Source organism: Falco rusticolus, chromosome 6 (genome assembly GCF_015220075.1).
Source record: "Falco rusticolus isolate bFalRus1 chromosome 6, bFalRus1.pri, whole genome shotgun sequence".
NCBI classification, from domain to species: Eukaryota; Metazoa; Chordata; class Aves; order Falconiformes; family Falconidae; genus Falco; species Falco rusticolus.
This window is the reverse complement of record NC_051192.1, coordinates 26,547,536-26,568,490: the sequence shown is the minus strand read 5'-3', so window position 1 is coordinate 26,568,490 and position 20,955 is coordinate 26,547,536. Positions and strand designations below refer to the sequence as shown.

The following is a 20,955-nucleotide window of genomic DNA, read 5'->3' as shown; positions in this document are numbered from 1 at the left end:
GCCCTTCAGAGCAAGGAGGCGGGTGTATCTTCTTATGCACAGCAAAAGGAGCCGATGTGTCGCTGGTCTTGTGGGTGAGATAGGAACCTCATCTCTGGCTTCCTGGTCTATCATCCTCATCATTAGACGATTCTGCCTCCTAGGCAGACAGATTACTTCATGTTTTCATTCATTAATGATTTATCAGACAGCTCCTCCCCTAAAGGCTCATCTCCTCTGTTACACTCGCAGCCCACACGCAACCAGCAACATGTAGCTGCCAGCTGGCACTCGGCATTGGGAGTGCAGGCTGCTAGCCCCTTCCACGTCTCCTGCTGCCCCTTCCTCCCCAGCTGCTCCGCTCACCTGCCCGCTCCTCTGTGTCTTAGATGGCACCAAAGCTGTCAGATCTCCATGTGTCCTGTTCTCCTATCCCATCTCTCCAATCCAATTGCTTAATGTGCTTTTACTAACTATATTTTTTTAAAAAAGAGAGAGAGAGATGAGGTGACCCCACTTGTAATGTGGCAGCGCTTGTGTTTTTGTCGTGGAAGCAGTGGCCTCTCAAAGCATAACACATTTTGGTGTGAGGGTATGCTCGGTGGTGAATTAAATTTTAGTTCCAAGTAGAATTAGTAGAGGAGAGGGACTTCTGGGGAGAAAATAAGTGAGCTGTGTCTATGAGCAGGAAGGTGTGGGTTGGCTTCAATTTCAGGTTTTGCTATCAGGTGCTTGGCACAACAGCTCTTTTGAAATCCTTCTCCAGTTGTCTGTGTGAGAGAGTGATTTTTATCACGTTGCTAAAGATTAACTCTATTCTTGTTCTCTGTTCTGCTCCCAGAAATCAGGCATGCTCTGAGGTCTGGGAAAGGGAGTCCAAATCAAATCTCACGATGAAAGGGGAAAAGTCCAGAACTGTTTACCTCTCTCCATCTTGTCCACTGCAGGCAGGTGGTGGCCGAGAACAACAGGGGAACAAGGGCTGCAGTACAGGAGGAAAAAAGTATGAGCTAGGAGAAAAGGAATAAATTAAACTCTCTTGAGTCATTTATACGTGAATGTATAACTCTTGAGTGGCTATTCTACTCTTGGCAAGTGGTGACTGATAACTAATGTTCTCTCTTCCCTCTCCCATACCTTCCCAGTGTCTATGGAAAGGACACGTGACAGGAATAATAAATCTCATTATTTTAACAGGCTACAATGGAAATTATGGATTAGAAGTGCTGTGGATGCCTCAGTAGAGACAAACTGACTGTTCCTAGGATGCTTAAAAGATATTTGCAATCACATTGTTTTTGAGAACTTCCTGAATTGTTCAGGCCCCTCCACATACCCCTTTGGCACAACACTTGTAAGCGAACCAGCATTAAAGGCATCAGGGTCCGATCCAGCAGGCTCATTGCACTTGCTGTTTGAAGACAGCCAGAACCTAACACTGAGCAAGCTCAGGCTTTGGGGGAAGTCTGGATGACCAGATTATCTTTACTCTGGGTCTCTGAGCTGGAGCTTTGCACTGCTGTTTTAAGGAGAGCTAGAAGGAGGGCTCACATAATGGTGTCACTGTTGTGTTGTATGCCGCAAGACTAATCAATGTGCACGCCTTGGCTTTGGAGGGGAGAGAGGTGGCTGAGAACAACAGTAGGCGCTTACGTTCTTTGGGCAGCCAGGTGTCTAGAAAACCAGTGCCAGCTCTGAGGAAGCAGGAACTCTTGCGGCTCCTCTGTGGCCTCCCTTTTGCAGCCAGAGCAGGCTTCAGGGCTCTCATGGGAGAGAGTGGGAGGCTGTGACAAGGCTGTGCTCTTGCAAGCTGAGAATAGGGGTCATTGTACAGTGACTCAGGGCAGAGCAGGGGTAGAACCAAGAAAAAACAAGTAACTGATTTCAAAGGGTAGTCTGTGAGCAGAACAGGGCCATGGGTCTTGCAGGTCCCCAGACCAAGGACACAGCCCATCAGTTGCTGCAAGACTAGTACATCCCAGAACCATGGATGAGGATGGCAACCAGGCTCGGTAAAGCACTTTCATGCGTTAGGAAGTGTGTCAAAACTTCTTCCACATCTCCTGGTGAAACCTGTCAAACCTGGCACATGACTGTCAACAGAACGAAGGGATTGTTTACCCTGGAAGGTTGCCATCAGTAAAGTTGAGTGTAAATTTACAGCACCCGGCTACTTCATAATGGTTCCCTGTATATGGAGTATGTTACCTCACACATAGCGTGCATTAAGTGTGCAAGAAGCTGTACCGTAAAGAATGTGCACTGAATTTCCATCTAGAGCTAACTGCCTGTGGTTTACCAAGCAGTTGTTTGTTTTATTCTTGCATCTGACCTCTTAGCTTTACCACTTGGATTAGAGCACAGGTTCTGAAAAAGCAGGAATTTGAACCACGGCATTTCCCTGCAAAGTGTGTACCGTGCTTTTGGTTATGTTACTGAATTGTTTTATTTATCTCTGGTTTCTAAAAGGAGCAAGAGGAGGACTTTAGTAAGTGCAGCAGGTCTACATGTGACCTGGCAGAATCACCAGCTGATGGAGCTAGGAAAGGCCTCTGGAGATCATCTATTCCAACCCTCTGCTCAAAGCAGGGTCAACTTAAAATTGGTATCTCAGCATCATGTCCAGCTGGGATTTGAGTACCTCCAGCAATGCTGACTCCACAGCCTCTCTGGGCAACCTGTGCCAGCGTTTCACACCCTCACAGTAAAAAAGGGGTTTTTCTTATGTTTAAGCAGCATTTCCTGTATTTTAATTTGTGCCCATTGGCTGTCACTGAGCACCACTGAAAGGTCTTGCCTCATCTCCTTTGCTGCCTCCCACAAGACATTTCTACTCATTAGTAAGATCCTCCTGAGCCTTCTGTTCTGCAGGCTGAAGAATCCCAGCTCTCTCAGGCTTCCCTCGTAAGAGGGGTGCACCAAACTGAACAGTCTTTGTGGCCCTTCACTGGATCTGCTTGAATAAGTCCATGTCTGTTCTGTACTGGGAAGCCTCAATTTTTCAGGGACCCCAAAACTGAATCCAGCACTCCAGAAGTGTCTTACTAGTGCTGAGTAAAGGGGAGGGATCACCTTCCTCAATCTACTGGAACTGCCTTTTCTAATGCAGGCCGGGACGCTGATAGCCACCTATGCCATAAGGAGCGTTGCTGGCTCATGTTTGCCTTGCTGTCCGCTGGAACACTCAGCTTTTCTCCTGCAGAGCTGCATCCTAGCAGGTCAGCCCTCAGTGTGTACACAAATGCAGGACTTGACATTTCCCATGGTTGAACTTAATGAGGTTCCTGTTGGCTCATTTTTCCAGCCTGTCAAAGTACCTGTGATTGTCAGCACAACCATCTGGGATATCAGCCGCTCTTTCAAAACCTTCTGAGGATGCACCCTCTGCCATCACGTAGATCACTAGGGAAGAAGTTAAACAGTATTGGCCCCAGTATCAGCTTCTGGGTACACCACTAATGCCTCATTCAACAGCAGCCCCTCCTTGCTGCTGATATACCTGTAGAAACCTTCTTGCTGCTTTTGACAACCCTCACTGGATTCAACTCCAGGTGGGCGTTGTTTTTTCTAACCCTATCTGACCCTTGTTTCCATCTCTTGTGCACTTTCCTTTCACATCTGAGTTCAGTCAGGAGTCCTTGTTCATCCATGTGGGCCTCCTACTGCCTGTGCTTGACTGCCTGCATGCTGAGATGAACCGTCTGGAGCTTGCAGGAGGTGATCTTTGAAAAGCAACCAGCTTTCTTGGACCCCTTTTTTCTTCAGGCCTGTATCCCACAGTATTCTTCTAAGCAAAACCCTGAAGAAACCTAAGTCTATTCTTTGTGGGGGTTGTGACACATCTTTTTGGAGAAGACTGTCCACTATCTCATGGTCAGTGCAGTCCATGCTGCCCCTGACCTGCACTTCTCCTGATCATTGTTTGTAAATACAAGATCCAGCACGGCATTTCCCATTGTTGGCCCAGTCACCTGTGTTATGAAGTTACTGCCACTGCACTTCAGGGATCTCCTGGGTTGCTTGAGCCCTGCTGATTCAGGTTGGCATTTTCATCCTTTTCTCATGTTTAATGCATCCGTGGCTGCTATTTCTTTGGGCAAACTTTCCAGTCATTTTACATGATTAAACTTTTGAACCCCATCCTGAAATTATGTCCTATGAAAAGCAGTTCGCAAAAGGCTAAGTGAGGCTTGTACCAAAATGAAACATGTAACCCACCTAACTGTTGGGTTTTATTTCCTCCCCTTTTCTCACGCTTAAATGTAAAATAAGCATTGTACTGTAAGAACCAGGCAAAGGCTAATTTGCCTCATTTGAATGTGAAAAGGAGCCCACATCCTTCCTGTGCCCTGCAAAGAATGTAGAAAGACTTTACAGAGAAAACAGATGTACTAATATGTATCACTTGTTGGGGGCAGGGGGAATCCAGGGTGCTGCCATTAAGGCAATGCTGAACTTGCAAGAAAACAAAAGCACCAGCATACAAAATATAGTGCTGGGAAGTTGACAAAGTTGGGACTGTTTTCTTTTGCTTACATTTATGCTGCTGGCATCTGAAAAACTGCTCAGAAAAAATATATGCAAAAGAAAACACGTAGCTTCATTTTTCGTGCTCAAGAAAATCTTCACTGAAGATGATTAAGTGCCCAAATGCAAACAAAAAGGAGAAGCTCCAGCCCAGCCTTAGGGAAATCTGCATTTCAGACTCAATAGGGCCTTGCCAGAAGAGTACACTACTGACATCATAAACAAATCAAACATAACTTTTTGAAGCATCCCTTTATTTTATTCATATTTTTAACTCCCTTACCTCTCTAACACATAAATATGAAAAAGTCCTGTCATCTCACCAAAAATGCAGGATGTAGCAAGGTGGGTGTCGATCTCTTCTCCCAAGTGACAAGTGATAGGACAAGAGGAAAGGGCCTCGAGTTGTGCCAGGGGAGGTTTAGACTGGGTATTAGGAAAAATTTCTTCACCAAAAGGGTTGTCAAGTGTTGGAACAGGCTGCCTGGGAAACTGGTGGAGTCACCATCCCTGGAGGTGTTTAAAAGATGTGTAGATGTGGCACTTAAGGACATGGTTTAGTGGTGGACTTGGCAATGCTCAGTTAATGGTTGGACTCAGTAATCTTAAAGGTCTTTTCCAACCTCAACAATTCTATGATTCTATATAGTGGGGAGGGGTTTCATGGTTTTTAATGGTAATTTAATTCTAACATGGAAGATAGAGAGCAGATGAACTCTAAATGTTATTTCTACAGCTGTGCAATCCAGTTCAGACTGCTATCCCTTCCTGACCTCTCTGTTTATCCCTTCCCAAGAGCTTTGGCAATGAGCAGTCAGCACTGACTAGTCGGCTTGTGAATCCACTGGTGCTCAAAACTCCCCCAAATTCAGCAATCTGCCTGATGCAGATTTGGCCCTGTAGTGGTATAGAATCTCTTGCCAGCTTTTAGCTTGCAGACAGGAGGCAGTTGCATGTGGCCAATGTATAATTTATTATATACCTGTATTGTCAGTCCCAGTAATAAACAGGATAAGTATAAGAGAATGCTTGAAAGTTTCCTCTTAAAAAGCTACCTCAGACTTCCTAAATTAAAAACTGGTTTTGCAAAAGCGGAGAAATGAAGCATCGCAGTCAGTCAGGTTTCTTTGTTCAGCAGTGGTAGCTGGGTAACATCCATGGATGGGTGCAGGGCTTCATGAAGGTGTTGTGCTGTTTCCCTAAATGCGGCACAGTGGCCATTTTCTTACAGACTGCAATACTGAGGTTCAGGACCACAACAAAGACCCTTCAAAATTCACACTCCCTGCCTGATATACTGCTTGTATCTTCGGGAAGTGTTCTCAGTTCGCAGGAGTTTTAAAACTATTGCATTGACAGACAAATATCCAGCCACAGATAAGACAGGCTCAATAATTGAAAAGAGAAATTTTAAGCCCACTTACCTAAATCACTTACATGAATGTGAATGCAGTACAATAACTTAAGGTGTTTGAATTGCAGATCAGCTGCAGGCTTTTTTTTTTTTTTTTTTTTTTTTTTTTGTAGGATCAGGGTAAATAAAATCTTGGCCTTGAACTAATATCTGTGTATTGGAACAAACATCTCAATGCAGCACACTGCAGAAGGAAGGAAGCAGAATAGAAATTAGATCACTTTCCTGCATTATTTCTTGTAAGTTTAGTCTCCTTAGGTACGGAATACACATTTCCTGTTGTAAAAATATTGTAACAGCCTGCAGTAGCCGAACAACTGATAACCTACTGTCACTGAAAACTGGAGTCATATTAGACAGGCATGTTTAGAGGGAAGTGTTCGAAGCCTGCAGATGATCAGATGTCTCGTGCTCTGAAAAGATAGTGAGCATGAACTACAATAATAACTGCTGTGATTGTCATAACAACTGTAGCTTTGCAGTATGGAGGAAATAATAAACTTTGACTCTTCATACAAATGGCAATGTAAAGATATGGGTGCATTTGGTTCTTGCTTTTTGTTTTGCATCGTCTAGTGCATTTAGAAAAAATCATGTGCGTACCTGATCCTGTCTTTTTCATACGCCTTATTCCTGGAGTGTAGGTGCTTTATTTATCTCTGTTGACAGTAATATGGGTTTGTAACCCTATCCCACAAGTTGTCTTACAGCACCATTAAGTCCCAGCTGAACGAACTGCACCATCTCTGCTGTGGTAGCAGCCACAGAGGTGGGAATCTGATTTAAAACCAGAATCACCAATCATAGAATGGTTTGGGTTGGGAGGACCTTTAAAGATCGTCTAGTCCAACACTCCTACCCTGGGCAGGGACATCTTCCACTAGACCAGGCTACTCAAAGCTCCATCCAACCTGACTTTAAACATTTCCAGCAATGGGACATCTGCAACTTCTCTGGGCAACCTGTTCCAGTGTCTCACCACCCTCATCATAAAATGTTCCTTCCTAGTCTAAACTAAATCCACCCTTTTTCAGTTTAAAACTGTTGCCCCTTGTCCTGCCACTACAGGCCCTGGTAAACAGTCTCCACCTTTCTTATAAGCCCCCTTTTAAGTATTGGAAGGCTGCAATAAATTCTCTCTAGAGCCTTCTCTTCTCCAAACTGGAAAACACCAACTGTCTCAGCCTGTCTTCATAGGGGAGTTGCTCCAGCCCTCTGATCATTTCATGACCCTACTCTGGACCCACTCCAACAGGTCCAAGGTTTTGTACTGGGGACCCCAGAACTGAATGCAGTACACCAGGTGAGGGTCTCACGAGAGCAGATAGAGGAGGAGAGTCACCTCCCTTGACCTGCTGGCGACACTTCTTATGTAGCCCAGGGTACAATTGCCTTTCTGGGCTACAAGCACACATTGCTGGCTCATGTCCAATTTTTCATCCACCAGTACCCTCAAGTCCTTCTCTACAGGGCTGCTCTCTATTCCTTCATCTCCTAGTCTGTACAGATACCAGTGATTGCCCTGGCCCAAGTGCAGGACCTTGCACTTGGCCTTGTTGAACTTTATGAGGTTCATAGAGGCCCACTTATCAAGCCTGTGGAAGTCCCTCTGAATGGCATCCCTTCCCTCAAGTGCATCAGCTGCACCACTCAGCTTGGTGTCATCCATGAACTTGCTGAGGGTGCACTCAATCCCAATGCCTATGCCATTAATAAAGGTATTGAATGGTACTGCTCCCAGTATGGACCCCTGAGGGACTTGTTATTGTCAATATGTCAATCACTTGTTATTGATCTCCATTTGGAGATCCAGCCATTGACTGCACTCTTTGGATATGGCCATCCAGCCAATTCCTTATCCATCAAATAGTCCATCCTTCAAATCAATATATCTCCAATTTAGAGGCAAGGATCTTGTATGGGACTGTGTCAAAGACCTTACAGGAGTCAAGGTAGATAGTAATTTCTGTTGAGTTTTGGTTAAGCCTTCTTCTCATTCCTAGTATTAGAAAAATGTTTCAACCATACTTCTGCATCTTGACAAATGCTTTAAAAAATAAAACACAAGATCATGAGAAATTCAAGGACTTCCTTAGAACATTGTTTTATTTTTGACTAGCCTTTGTCCTCTGACTCTCTGGAGAAGCAATTCCATTCTTCTTTCTGGATGGTTACTCAAGGAGCAGGACACAAGACACTCTAGGGACTAAAGTCTTTGATAATTCCTGATGATTGGTGGTCTTAAAACCCTTATTCCCTGAAAACTGCAATATTTATGCAGGTCCCAACATAGCTGAAAAGGTTCTGCAGCCTCTAATGATCAGCCAGACTGTGGACCACACTTTGTGGCCACATTTTGGGAACAGGCCACATGAAGTGTGGTAGATGAAGAAGGAAAAAAGTCTGTTTTTTCTTTGTGTAAGAGTGGTTTGATGTTCTATATCAATTCCAGTGGCTGCAACACATCATCACTTTTCTCTCAGAGACCGTGCTTCTTATGGACATTCAAAATGGTACTTTTTATCTGTCTCTTCATAGTGGTCAGATCACAGATGCAGACTTTCATTGTGGTAGAGTGACCCCCACAAGTAGCTGCAGAAAAGGGAAGTGAGAATCTATTTCTTCACAAGTCTTTCTCTTCTTGGAAGTGCTCTAGGCACACAGAAAGGGGAAGCCTTGAGGATCTCATCTGGTTTTTGCATGATACCACCACAGACAATCTGTCTGCATGAACTGATGGGGAGCTAGAGGAATGGGAGCAAAGGAAAATTGTGAGTAGCAAAGGTGGAAGCCTTTCTTAGGAGAGGAGGTAAAAGAGGGAGGAGGCAATGAGCTTCGGATCTGTTTCTTTGTTCTGTTTTCATTATATGAAGTTGAGGCACCAGCCACATTCAACCCTGGTATTTTCCCTTATGAGTTCTGAAAAACTGTACCATTGATGTGTGGGGGTTTTTCTCTCTTCCTTTCGTACAGAACTTATTTCAGGAGCAACAGTGACCAGGTAGAGAAGAAAATCTTTAGCTTGATCTTTTATTCTCAGGATAGTCATCGTGGCTTGCCTGACCTGTTTTCCTACCATAATTCATCTTTCCCATGGAAAAAATATCCCCAGCTTCTATTCTTGCCGTCCCTGTGCAGAAAAATCAGCATTGCCTCAATGTTCTCTGACATCAAACTATGCTGCCTCAAAGTTGCTGGAGCTTGGGCATTTAAGTGCATAGCAAGACAGGAAGGTTTCATCTTGACAATCATATTGAAAGTAGATCCATGCAGTCTTCTGAATTTTAGAAGAATGAGAGAAAGGGAAGAAGAACAGTTTGCTTTAAGGTGAGAAAACTTACGATAGGAACTGTTTTGAATGTACTATAAGGCCATAAAGGACAGAATTATACTGTTCCTGGGGTTTAAAATTAATAACCTCCATAGAACAGATGTTTTTATGCACGTTATATGCAAAGAGCCAATTATATATACAGGTCATGTAAATTTAAGCTATAAATGAAATGCTGTGTATACATACAAATGATACTTTAGAAATGTTTGTCTTGGTTTTGCCTTTCTTAGGCAGCTTGTATTAGTTTTGCTGTTAAGAGGCAGGCATGTGTTTGGCTAGGTTTTGGGTTGTGCTTTGTTTTCTCTTATTGTTTTCTTCAGTGAGGAAAGGAGATCTGGTAAATTTTTTTCTGGTCTCTGTTGACATCAGCACATTCGATCTGCCTGCGTCCAAAAGAATTATGTCAAAGCAATTGCCTGCATTTGTTTCTTAGCGTGTTCTCCAGCAGCACTGTCGCTGGAGGGTCAAACTGGAATTGGGGCAGAAACTGCAGCCAGCCTCAGGTCAATGATGCCTCTTGAGATTTGTGAAAGTGACACTTCTGGGGTTCATTGCATTAACTTCCCTAGCATTTCTGCGTCTCGTCTGGGTGGCTTACAAAGGCAGATGGGATGATTAAGTCTCACATTCTCCCATTTAATTCTTTCTCTGTGTGTCTGGAGTAAAATAACAAGCCTTGCATCCAACTTATTTCTTAACATTTCAAAAAGATTTTTTAAATCCATGTATCAAAAGATTTTTAAAATCCATAGAAGCTGTTTGCTTCATTTACATTTCAGACGATTACCACAGTTACTTCATCTGTAAAAATAATTTTGTGGAATCTAGCCTATGTGATCTTTGTGATGGTCCATCTTTTGACATAAGCAAGCCTTTACAAAGCTTAAAAACAGAGGTGCACATCTGCTTAACAGAACATCCTAATGCTGTTGGATGTAGCTGGAGTTGTGCAAGAGGATGAGGGAGGAAAATGCACCCAGGAGAACAGGAAGTGTTAAGACAAAAATGCACAATGCAAATTGTACTTCAGCAGGCTCCGAGTCATCTTTTATTAGTAGCTCTGAAACTTGCTTTTGATCAGCTTTACCAAAACTTTAGCTTTTTTAGCGACTGAAGAGTTGCCAACCACAGTTTTGAGTCTCAAGATCTGTTGATAGGAATACCAGGCACAGCAGAGACCAGGTGGTGGGGTGTGCGTGAATGCATGTGCATATGTGTATATACACCACACTTGGACAGACCTTTTTGCTCCCTAAAATTTTGACAAGCCTTCTTGCTTTAGTTCACTCTGCAGAAGTCTTGCACTACAAAAGTTTACTTAAGATGGGATGTTTCTTTCTCATTTGTAACATAGCACTGAGATTCTGCTATGCTATGGATGCTGTGTTTTAGTGGGAATCACTTACTGGAAGCGACTGTAAGTTTGAAAAACACAACTTTTTCCCCACCTGCTGAAGAGAAAAATACCTGTAGGCTCATATTTAAATGTAATTAAATGTTTGTATGAAATAATGCCTTTTAAATCTCTGGAGTGGCATATGTGAACCGATGCTGAGCTCAAGTAATTGACATTATTTTATCTGTTTCATTTGCAGTATTTACACTGCAGCATTCAGTTGTAAGTGGTTCATTCCAGAAGCTTAAAATGAGCTGATGCCAGCAACTGGCACAAATCAAACACTCGCCAGCCTTCCCCATTCCTGCACATTGACAGGATTAATACTTCCTGGCCAAAGGCCCAGGTTAAGACAGACAGCATGGACAAAAGCTTGCACTGCATCCTTAAAAACCACCAAACTTAAATATTGGCAGGCTGTGGGATGAAGCCAAGTCAGTAGCCAGGGCCCCCCACCGAGTATGTGGTCCTTAGGAGCCCACCTGCCAGACCCCATCCTTGGAACCAGAGCCCAAAGCTTTCTTGGCAGCACCCAAGATCCCTCAGCAGGGTGAAGACGTGGATATCCCAGGTGAGCTGGGAGGTGCCTGCAGGAGTGGTGCTCATGTCCACTCACGCCCCTTAAAGGCACTAGCTTGTTTTCCTGAAAAAGGAAGCTAGCCCACCAGTTCATCCTGAAAGGGTACAGGTGGGAGAAGAAAAATCTCTGAGGTGTGGAGGACTCCTTCCCTCAGCCTAATTCTCTGAGGTCACCTTCTGTGGCTGTGGCAATGGGATCCCAGGCAGATCCCTGGGACAAGATCCCAGCAGCAGGCAGCAGATGAAGTGAACTGCTGAAGCAAGGATCACAGGTGCTGTGTCAGTGGCAGAGCTGTAATAACCCATCGGTTTCCCGAAAGTTGTTTCTTTGGCATTTCAGTGTGAGGAGCTTTGCACAGTGAGGTTTTGTGTGGAGCCAGGTGCTGGGAATTCAGACGGCTCCTGCAGATCCTGCAGAAGACAGACAGTTTGGTGTCATCCGTACTTAGGTGGCACCTCAGCCCCAAAAGTTTAGGGTTTCCTCTGGAGACATTTTGCAGGCTGTGAGCCAGAAGGTGGCCAGGATTACTCTCCTGGAAGGGGTAGGAGTGTTTCTTAATGCCAACACAAAGCACTGTCTGATGCTGTGATCACACACCAGAGCTCCAGCTTTATGCAGGCAGTAGGTCTCACCTGCAGGAGCTCCTACTTCATGCCTGATAACCCAAGCTGCATGGGTGGACATCCTTTTTAAATCAAGCACAGTTATTTTCACAGCTTTGCAGAGATGGACAGTACATCACAGTGTAAGGGGTTAATTACTGTTTAATTGCCCATAACAGACCATTGCTGAAAAAGCAAACCAAAATTGCCTGTTCACAGTCTGGATTGGATTAGTTTTCAGTTCCAGTGTGTTTTCCACCTTTGCTAGATTAGAGCCTGCTGTCACCAAATTTATTCCCCATATGAATGCTCCTATACTGTGAACAAAATAACAAAATTCCCTTTAAGCTTTCTGTTTGTATCAAAGCCTTCTGCTACCTAGTGTTTTCAGTGCTTTAATCTCTCTCCCCTGAACACTCTTCCAATTTTTCCAACACTTTATTTGGAAAATGGAGCAGCAGAACCTGATAAGTTATTCACGGAGCGGAGGAATGAGAGCCAAATACAGCGTCACGTTAACCTACCTACTCATCTTTTGATTTTCATTTGTTTGTACAGCTGAGGCTCACGTTAGCCCTTTTGGCCACAGCCTTGCGTGGGGAATTCATGTCAAGCTGATTGCCTCCCAGGATCCCCGGACTCACATTCAGTCTCTGCTTTGGAGGATAGAGTCCTCTCTCTCCCTCTCATCCTGTAAGTACCACCTGTATTCTTTATTCTAATAAGGTGATCCTGCACTTGTCCTTATAAACACCTAAACTGGTTTCTCCCATCTTTCGACGGACCCCAGATGCTATGTGTCAGGTTTGTCCTTTCATCGTTTTTTGGTTGTTTTTTTTGCTCTCCGCAGTATCATATCTAACTGTAATGCAGATCGCTGAGAAGGCTATTAAATGGTAAAGGGATGATCACCAATACCTATGGGAACCCAAGAGGAACCAATCTGTTTGCTAATAAATAGTTTCCCATTTACATTTACACTTTGGCTTCCTTCATTTATCAAGTTTTGAAAACTTATAATATGACTGTGGACTCAGAAGCGACTTCAGTATTAAACACATTTGAGATTTTTGCCTGACCTCATACAGTGCTCTACACCTATGGAGTCCTGCTCTTCATGTACAGATGAAGTCACTCTATACAAGCTTCAGAGCATTCAGTTTCCTCATAAAGATGTTCTACAGAACAAGTCAAATGACTTAGACTTGTAATAGTGTCAACAATGCTGCCTTTGTCAAGTGAACTTTTAATTTTTACAAGAAATGACATCAGATTAGTTTGACAGGATCTGTTTTCCTTAAAGTCAAGTTGATTGACCTTAATTGTAGAGCTTTTTTTTTTTTGCTTTTTTTTTTTAGGATTTTATTAATTGAGTCCTATGTTGGTTATTCTGTCCTATGCAAAATACTGGAAACTCAGCCAACTGGCCTGTAACTACTTTTTACTCTTCTTAACCAGTGAGCCTTCTTTCTGCCCCTGGTCTTTCCCCAGGGGCCCAGAACTGCTTTAGATGCAGCAGTAGCAGCTCCCAGGCTAGCTCTCTAAAACCTTCTGAGACAAGTTTATTTCATGCAACTAGTCTGAGACACCTAGAATCACGTATCTGCTGCTTCATGTCCCCTCTCCAGGGGCTGCTGTCGTGGGAAGTTATTTCATCATCATAAGCAGATCATCCAGCCTTTTACCTTGTGCTAATCAGAAATATTTATTAAATAACTTCTGCCACTGTTGTATTGTTATGAAGGATTGTACCACTTTTGTTGTTCAGGATTAATTTTTCATAATCTGCTTAGAAAAATAAAAAAATATATATCTGATTCTATCTGCCTTAGTTTTCCCCAGTATCTTCTTTCTTCCTCTATATAATCTTTATTTTAGCTTTTTTACTCATTATTATCTTTTCTCCTTTCCACCTTCATGTGTCAGTTTTGTATATAACATTTTATATGTTTTTTTCACTTCCCTGGTAAACCCAGCTGTTGGGGGGGTTTGTTGTGTGTTATTTTTATCTAGCTCAGTCTTCTTTTCATGGTTGTAACATTGTAGGCATTTAGGAAATGTCTTAAACCGTTTGCAGATATCAGCAACTTTCTGTACATTCTGTCTTCAGGCTGATTTGACTCCCATTTGCTATAGTTTTGTGAAATTGCCTTTCGGAAAGCATGCATTGTGATTTAAATTTGTGTATGTATGATGAGTGTATGTTCATATACCACATAAAATTTTACTGGTCTGGATTTGGTTGCAGACATCATTAGTTATTTGCACAGAAAGTGGCAGTCCTTTGCAGTCTAAACAACCAGTAACCTTCTGGTTTGTGATCATTTCCTCCCTACTGAGACAAAGTCCAGAGCAAGGATCGTCCGGCTCCTCTGCTAAACCGCGTATGACTCACAGGCAGTTCAGGTGTAGCTACATCATACAGCCAGTGATAAGTTGTGCTTGTGCCGGCACTGCAGCTCCTGCTGGCACTGCAGCTCCTGCCTGTTGCTGTCCCTGGCTGGGGCAGGGAGCAAGTCAGCAGGTACTGCTGTGCGTGGTGTGGTAGTTTAGCTACATCCCACAAGCTTTTCACATTGTGGTCATCGTCCTGTGAACTGCCCCTGAATTCTCCAGTCTCCTTGGTGCTGCAAGACATATATTGTATATGACTCATTTGGCTAACTGGCAAGGGCTTTAGTTCGCAGGGTTAGGAAGGCTGGTCTTTCCTTTAAATTAGGAGTTAGTACCTTGTCATTCATAGCCTTTTGGAAAGTATAGCATGTTTTAGTGCTAGTAACATAAAGTCTCCAGCATATATAACACAAGGGGTTTTTAGACTGTATAGAGGTGTTGAAGAAGGCCATCACCTAGTGCTCTGCAGTGATTCCAGTGGCCTTTAACAGACACCAACTAATACTCCACCTTGGGTGTATCTTGATTCATGGATGTCCAAGATTACCTACTTCCAAGTTGTCAGTCACTCGGACAGATGTCATTTGTGACATATAGGACCTGTCAACTCCTTTCTTACATTTGGACTTCTGAAATGGGCTACAACTATTTCTTTTACTATTCTAAAATTCTAAATGTAGCTGTTATTTTTCAGGAATATTATTTTGAATCACTACTCTGCAGGCAGAGAGTTTATCCATTTTTTCAGATGCTCACAAGTAGCATATAGGCAACTGAAAAGGGTCATCTTCTTACAGGCTCTGCTTTGGTTAATGCTCTTGATATCATGGTTTGGTGCTGAATGTGCTTTTTGTTGCTTATCTAACCTGACTTGCCCAGCCAGCCTGGCTTACAGTGTGTGCATTCGTTCCCTATCAAGAGGTCACTTTCCCTTTACAATACAATCCGCAAATCTGACGCCTGTCCCCTGTGCTGTTCACCTAGTTGTTAACTTCGGCAGCCTTCAGGTTTTTTGTCTTTTTGTGCTAGGAAACAGGGAGGAAGTCCAGACAGGATCTCCAGATCTCCTGAATTGTTGACAGTTGTGTAGTTCACAAGGTGTATCACAAAGCAGTCACCTCCAGTGAAACCCTGCCTGTCTGCTCCAGATTACTATCCAGTCCTGCTCTTGCCTTTGTGTCTTAAATACAAAGAAACAGAGAAACCTCTGTTGACTGCCTCTTCCACATGCACTGCTCTTTTCATTCTGTTGATGAGAATGGTTGGAGCTGTCCTCAGGGGTACTTTGGGTTGGTAATTTGGGTCTGCTTTTCATCTGCTCTTGCTCAGAGAGCCAAATGGGGAGGCCGTGCAGGCAGTGTGGTGGGGAGCTCAAACACCACCAGCAAAATGTTGCCACAGCATCCAATGGATGTGTATTTGCTTGGTCATACATGTGCTATGGGCTTGTGAGCCACGTGATGATTTGTCGACCCCAGTGCTCTCTGGATCACCAGTTAAAGAACACCACTGTAGATAATCCTGCATGCTATGTTGAGCAAATGTCCACTTGGGCAAACTTCCACAATATGTTTAGTGCGATCAGGATCTTCAGGTGCCTTTTTAGAACTTAGCAAATGTACCTTCATTCACAGGCCAGATTTAAAGTACAGTTTCTTCTCCTAAGCATATGAACCTTGAAAAACAATGAAAGAGGGAGTAAGAGAAATAAAGAAATCACACTTCCTCTGGCTTGAGGGGAAGGGCTCTTAAAAAGTGTTTGCATCTGCTGTTTTGGTCACTCATTGAATAATAGAAAACCACACTGAAAGAGACTGAAAAAACACACTGAAAGAGACCTATCCCCCCTGAACAGAGGCAGTACCACACCTGGCAGATACTTGTCTAGCCTTCACATTGCTTTAGGCAGTCTATTCCAGGCTGTTTTGCTGTCCTTGCCAACAGAAAGGATTTTTTTTCCTGACACCTAGCCTAAATATCCACAGCTTCCATTTAGTCCATTATTTCAATGTCACTTCCTGCTTAGGCCATAAAGAATTAAAGCAGGACCTCCTATAACTGCGCTGAGGAGGTTGCAGTAGCTTTAAGCTGAAGGATCAGGTTATGGACTGTAGCTTAGAGTCACTACACGTGACTATCCCTTGCAGATCATTCCCTGAACAGTATGTGTAATGACCTCAGGTTCATGATGAAGTCAAATTATCTCTTCTAATTGCCCTCAGATGTGGACAAAAAGCTTAAAAATAGATCTACCATATGCTTGGTGATACTTAGGTATTTTGATCAATGTGGAACAACCCTCCAGCTGTTTGCTGGCTTCCTTTGGAAAATGCTCACCAACCCAGCAGAGTCTATTTTTCGTGGCATTTAGCTGGCATCTGTTCCCTTTTTAAGTCCCATCTTCTCTGGCTAACAGAAGAGACCTTCCCCCATGATTTTTCCCCACCATCACCCCTTTTTTAAACTCTAAGTCCTGACTCTTTAAGAACTTGTGATGTTGTCCCTTGTTTCTTGTTGGGTCACTGTCCTCCAGACCGTGACATTCTAATTCAAGCAATGCAGCCACCTAAGAGTCAGGGCAGGCTGTGAGATTAATCACCAAAAATGAAAACTCATCAGTCCTACAACCATATCCACTGATGAAAGACCAAGTGGACAACACACTGAGGAGAGAAGGCATCTGTCCAGCATTGCTGTTTTGTGTTCCTCTGTTGCTGCTGCTAGTATCTTGAATGGTGGTATCTTTTCAAAAGACAGAGGCAGAGGGAGACAAAAAGAAGGACAGTGATACAGAGAGGAGTAGGCCTTTGGGGCATAGTTACACCAGGGGAGGTTTAGATTGGATATAAGGAAATATTTCTTCACTGAAAGGGTGGACAAGCATTGGAACAGGCTGCCCAGGGAAGTGGTGGAATCACCATCCCCAGAGGTGTTAAAAAACACGTAGATGCAGTGCTTAGAGACATGGTTTAGTGATGGACTTGGCAGTCCTGAGTTAATGGTTGAACTTGATGATCTCAAAGGTCTTTTCCACCCTAAATGATTCTATGATTCTATGATAGGTCCGTGTGTATCTGTTTCAGTACTACCTCCTAGAGTTCACTGAGGTAGCAGTGGGATGTAGGCAACCTCACTGGCTTTGAGACACTGCAGGGTCCACTCTGAGCTGAGCAGTATTGATCTACCTTTGGAGGCAGAGGGACTTTGCTGTAGGTCACTGGTCCACAGCAGAAGCCAAGGAAAGGGATGGTAGCTTCACTTTTTCCTTGTGGACTCTGCCTTGGTTTCCCTCCCATTACTCATTTCCTGCTCTGCTGATTGTCCCATTCAGGTCTGTGTAGGTTATCTCTGTTTGTAGGAGCATTTCCCAGCTTTTTGGTACTAGGGACTGTGTGTGGGTAAAAGGAAGGTGAGACTGACCATAGACCTTCTAGAAGACATGCCTGGCAGCACAGATGCAGCCTGTGGTGGCATAGAATTGTAGAATGTGGGAAGCTGCAGTTTGTAGGGTAGTTGGCATAACAGAGTTGAGAATCACTGGTCTTAGTGGTGTCATGGTGGGACTGTGTGCATTGACATACATTATGTTAATATGCATTAACAGGGAATGCAAGTTAAGACCTGTCTCCTTCCACATCCCGTTGTCCAGAGTGGTTTTGACTACCATCTCAGCCTCCCACTCTCTTGTTTTCCAGATTTCAAAATCTCTGCTAAAAATGGACTAGACGGTAATGTCATCTTTGTAATCCTGACAAATTCATCTCCAGGCAGCATCTCAATTCTTGGCTGTCCAGTTAACATGGCTTAACCTGTGTGCCTCTGAAGTTATTTTCTGGACCAAGAACATCACTTACATATTACTCACTGTGGTGGGTTGAACCTGGCCAGCAGCTAATCTGCTACTCAGTCGCTTGCTCACTTGCTCCCAGCAGGATGGGGGAGAGAGTCGGAAGGGCAAAAGAGAGAAAGCTAGTGGGTGGAGGTAAAAACAGTTTAATAAGCAAAGGAAATAAAAGGAAAACAAGTGATGCAAAGGCACTCACTCACCACCTCCCACCAGCAGACCGATGCTCAGCCAGTCTCCGAGCAATGGCTACTTTCCAAAGACTCAGCGTTTATTGCTGAGCACATCATATGGTGTGGAATATCTCTTTGGTTGGTTGGGGTCAGCTGTCTCAGCTGCGTCCCCTCCCAGCCTCTTGCCAACCCCCAGCCTACTTGCTGCGGGGGCAGAGTGAGAAACAAAGAAGGTCTTGATGCTGTGCAAGCACTGCTCAACAGTAGCTAAAACATGGGTGTGTTATCAGCACTGCTTTGGTCACAAATCTAAAGCAGAGAAAGGTTCGGGCTGCTATGGAGACACTTAACCCCATCCAGACCCAGTATACTTACCCAAGCTGTCATACACTGAAACCAGAGTGGCTACAGCTGGGTTTGAGAAAATAGATCTGACTAGTAGCACCTTTTTTTGTGTGTAAGTGTAGGCAGAGTTTTCGTGTCTTCCTGTTACTGATGTAATCGGCATCTTCAGCGCTCTGGTTGCTTACTGGCCTTTGTCACCATGTGGTTGCCACCTTGTCTGGGGTCTCTATCTGTAGGCATCTTTGCTGTGTAGCTGAAGCCAGCTGCAGGGATGGTGAGAAGACTGGGGATTTCTTTGTGAGCTGGCCACAGGCAAATTTTTGCTCCTATTTAGGGAGGAGGGTATTTTTTCCCCCAATGTAATTGGACAAATAAGGATTTTAAATAACACTGCTAAAATATTAACAGTAGCAACTAAAGTAAAATAAGAGCCCCTTCGGGAGGGAACGGCATCTGAAATGGCCTTGAAGTAAATCACCTCCTGATTTGAGACTCGGTGTGCTCCTATTTCCTTGCTGTCACATCCTCAGAGTTCTTCAGTCAAGAAGTCAGACAAGGCAGAGAAGCTGTTAGTTTCATTTGTGCATGGGCAAAGGGGCGTGGGGAGGCAGCAGTGGGGTTTTTGTTTTTTGAGAAAAGCTTTCTCTCTTATTCCACAGCAGGCAGAACTTCTATACCACTCCCTTTCCCTTTCCCCGCTTCCTTCCTTGCCCATCCCGATTCACATTTTGAATTTTGCATTGTGCCTGGGTAGGTTCTAAAAATAAGAGTTGAAAGAAAAAAGATCAGAACAGTGTGAATCAACCTGCAATCATCTTTCTGTTCTCTTAACAGGGGAAAAAAAAGAGGAAATCAGTGGAGGCACTGTTTCACTTCTTTTCTTTCCAGGACAAAATGATTCTGGCATTTGCAGCGGTTGTTCTCTTGATACAGGTTTTCTAATTCAGATACTTAAAAGGTGCACTTTAAGATTAAGGCACATTAGCTCAAAATGCTTATGCAGACCATCCACCCACTTCTCTCTGCTCGTGAACAGAGCTACCACAAGCAGCCTGGTGAAGGAGGAATGTAGCTTGAAATCATGCTATTGAATTTACATGGCGTTCTCCTGTGTTACTAAGAACCAAGGACAGACCCATCCTTTGGGGGGTTTGACTGTAGAGTGAGCGTGTGTTTACTGTATGTAGCTGCTGCTTTTAGCTGTTAATTTCAAAGCTTTCTTTAACTCATTGTAAGCACGTACACACAAAAAGAAATCTTAAGTGCAGGACTTGCTCTTTCAGTTTATGAATGTAAAACCTGCACGCCTTCCTTCACAAGTTAGATGTATGTAAGGTTCTTTCTTTCAGATTATAAGTGCAATTTGGATGTTGCTGGGACAGGAAAAAAACACAGAAGAACCCCTCCTCAGAACTGATCTTCCCATGCTGCATTTTTCTAGGGCATCTGTTTTTTCAGAGTAATAAAAGCCCTGAGACCGTACAAGGCGTAACTCAGTTACTGTTACTTTAAGAGGCTGCAGGGTGAGACTCTGCTTTAATCACTTCTCATGTTTTGTTCTGCTTTGGTTTTGCTGAAAGGAATGTATCACAGAGAGTGGAAAAGAATTCACTGCTTTTTGAAAAAGATGAGGCCATGACATTCACAGATTCGGCTGGCAAAGAAGCTGCAGAAAACTGAAAGGGTAGTGACATGTCCTTTTGTGGGCAGTTTGGAGGGGTTTTCTCCTCTTCTTGCATTGGCTGCATTGGGGAGCTTTTGGTTACAGCTGCTCAAACAGCCACATGGTGCTAGTGAATCTTGTGACCCTACCAGGTGACCTCCCCACCAGCCAGCTACCAGTGAGTCCCACCACCACAACTGTCCCTCAGACGAGCACCACACATGGATACTGTTATTGTCCCTCCTGCCAGGCTGGAACACTGATTTCCTTTTTCCTCTCTAGTTTGTAATAAATAGGTTGTATAGATATAATAAATGGAATATCTACATAGTAATAAATCTCTTGTCAGAGAGGGACCATACCCCACCAGCAGGGCGCTGGATCTGTTTGTGAAGGCACTCATTGCTTGCTCTTCCTGGCATTCAAGCAGCCACCCACCGTGCCCCACGGACAGCTGTGCTCACAAACTCTGGCAGAAGCCAAGGGTCTGGTTGTAGTTCAATGAAATCCTTCAGCACGCACCTTCCCTTCGCTGGTCCTGGCCTCCAAGGCTGGCTGAAATTAAACGGGAAAGAACCCGCCCAAATATTCATCTTTCATAAACTGACTTTTAAATCAGGTCCCAAAGGGGAAAAAGAGGGAAGGCAAGCACAGTGCTATACTTTGCAGACATGTGTTACAACTTAAACATCGTCTGTAGTGTC

The 20,955-nt window shown here is 43.8% G+C and overlaps 1 protein-coding gene across 4 annotated transcripts in view; it reads left to right on the top strand.

Annotated features, from left to right (window-relative positions):
* The window catches only part of FYN (FYN proto-oncogene, Src family tyrosine kinase), an 83,325-nt gene that overhangs the window by 12,642 nt on the left and 49,728 nt on the right, over positions 1-20,955 (top strand). For 3 of the 4 annotated variants that reach the window (XM_037391815.1, XM_037391813.1, XM_037391816.1), the window contains exon 2: positions 12,391-12,525. The gene's annotated coding sequence lies outside the window, so the exon portion shown is untranslated. Of the gene's footprint in view, positions 1-8,615; positions 8,692-12,390; positions 12,526-20,955 lie in introns of those variants that run through there. The other variant, XM_037391814.1, reaches the window with a different exon arrangement.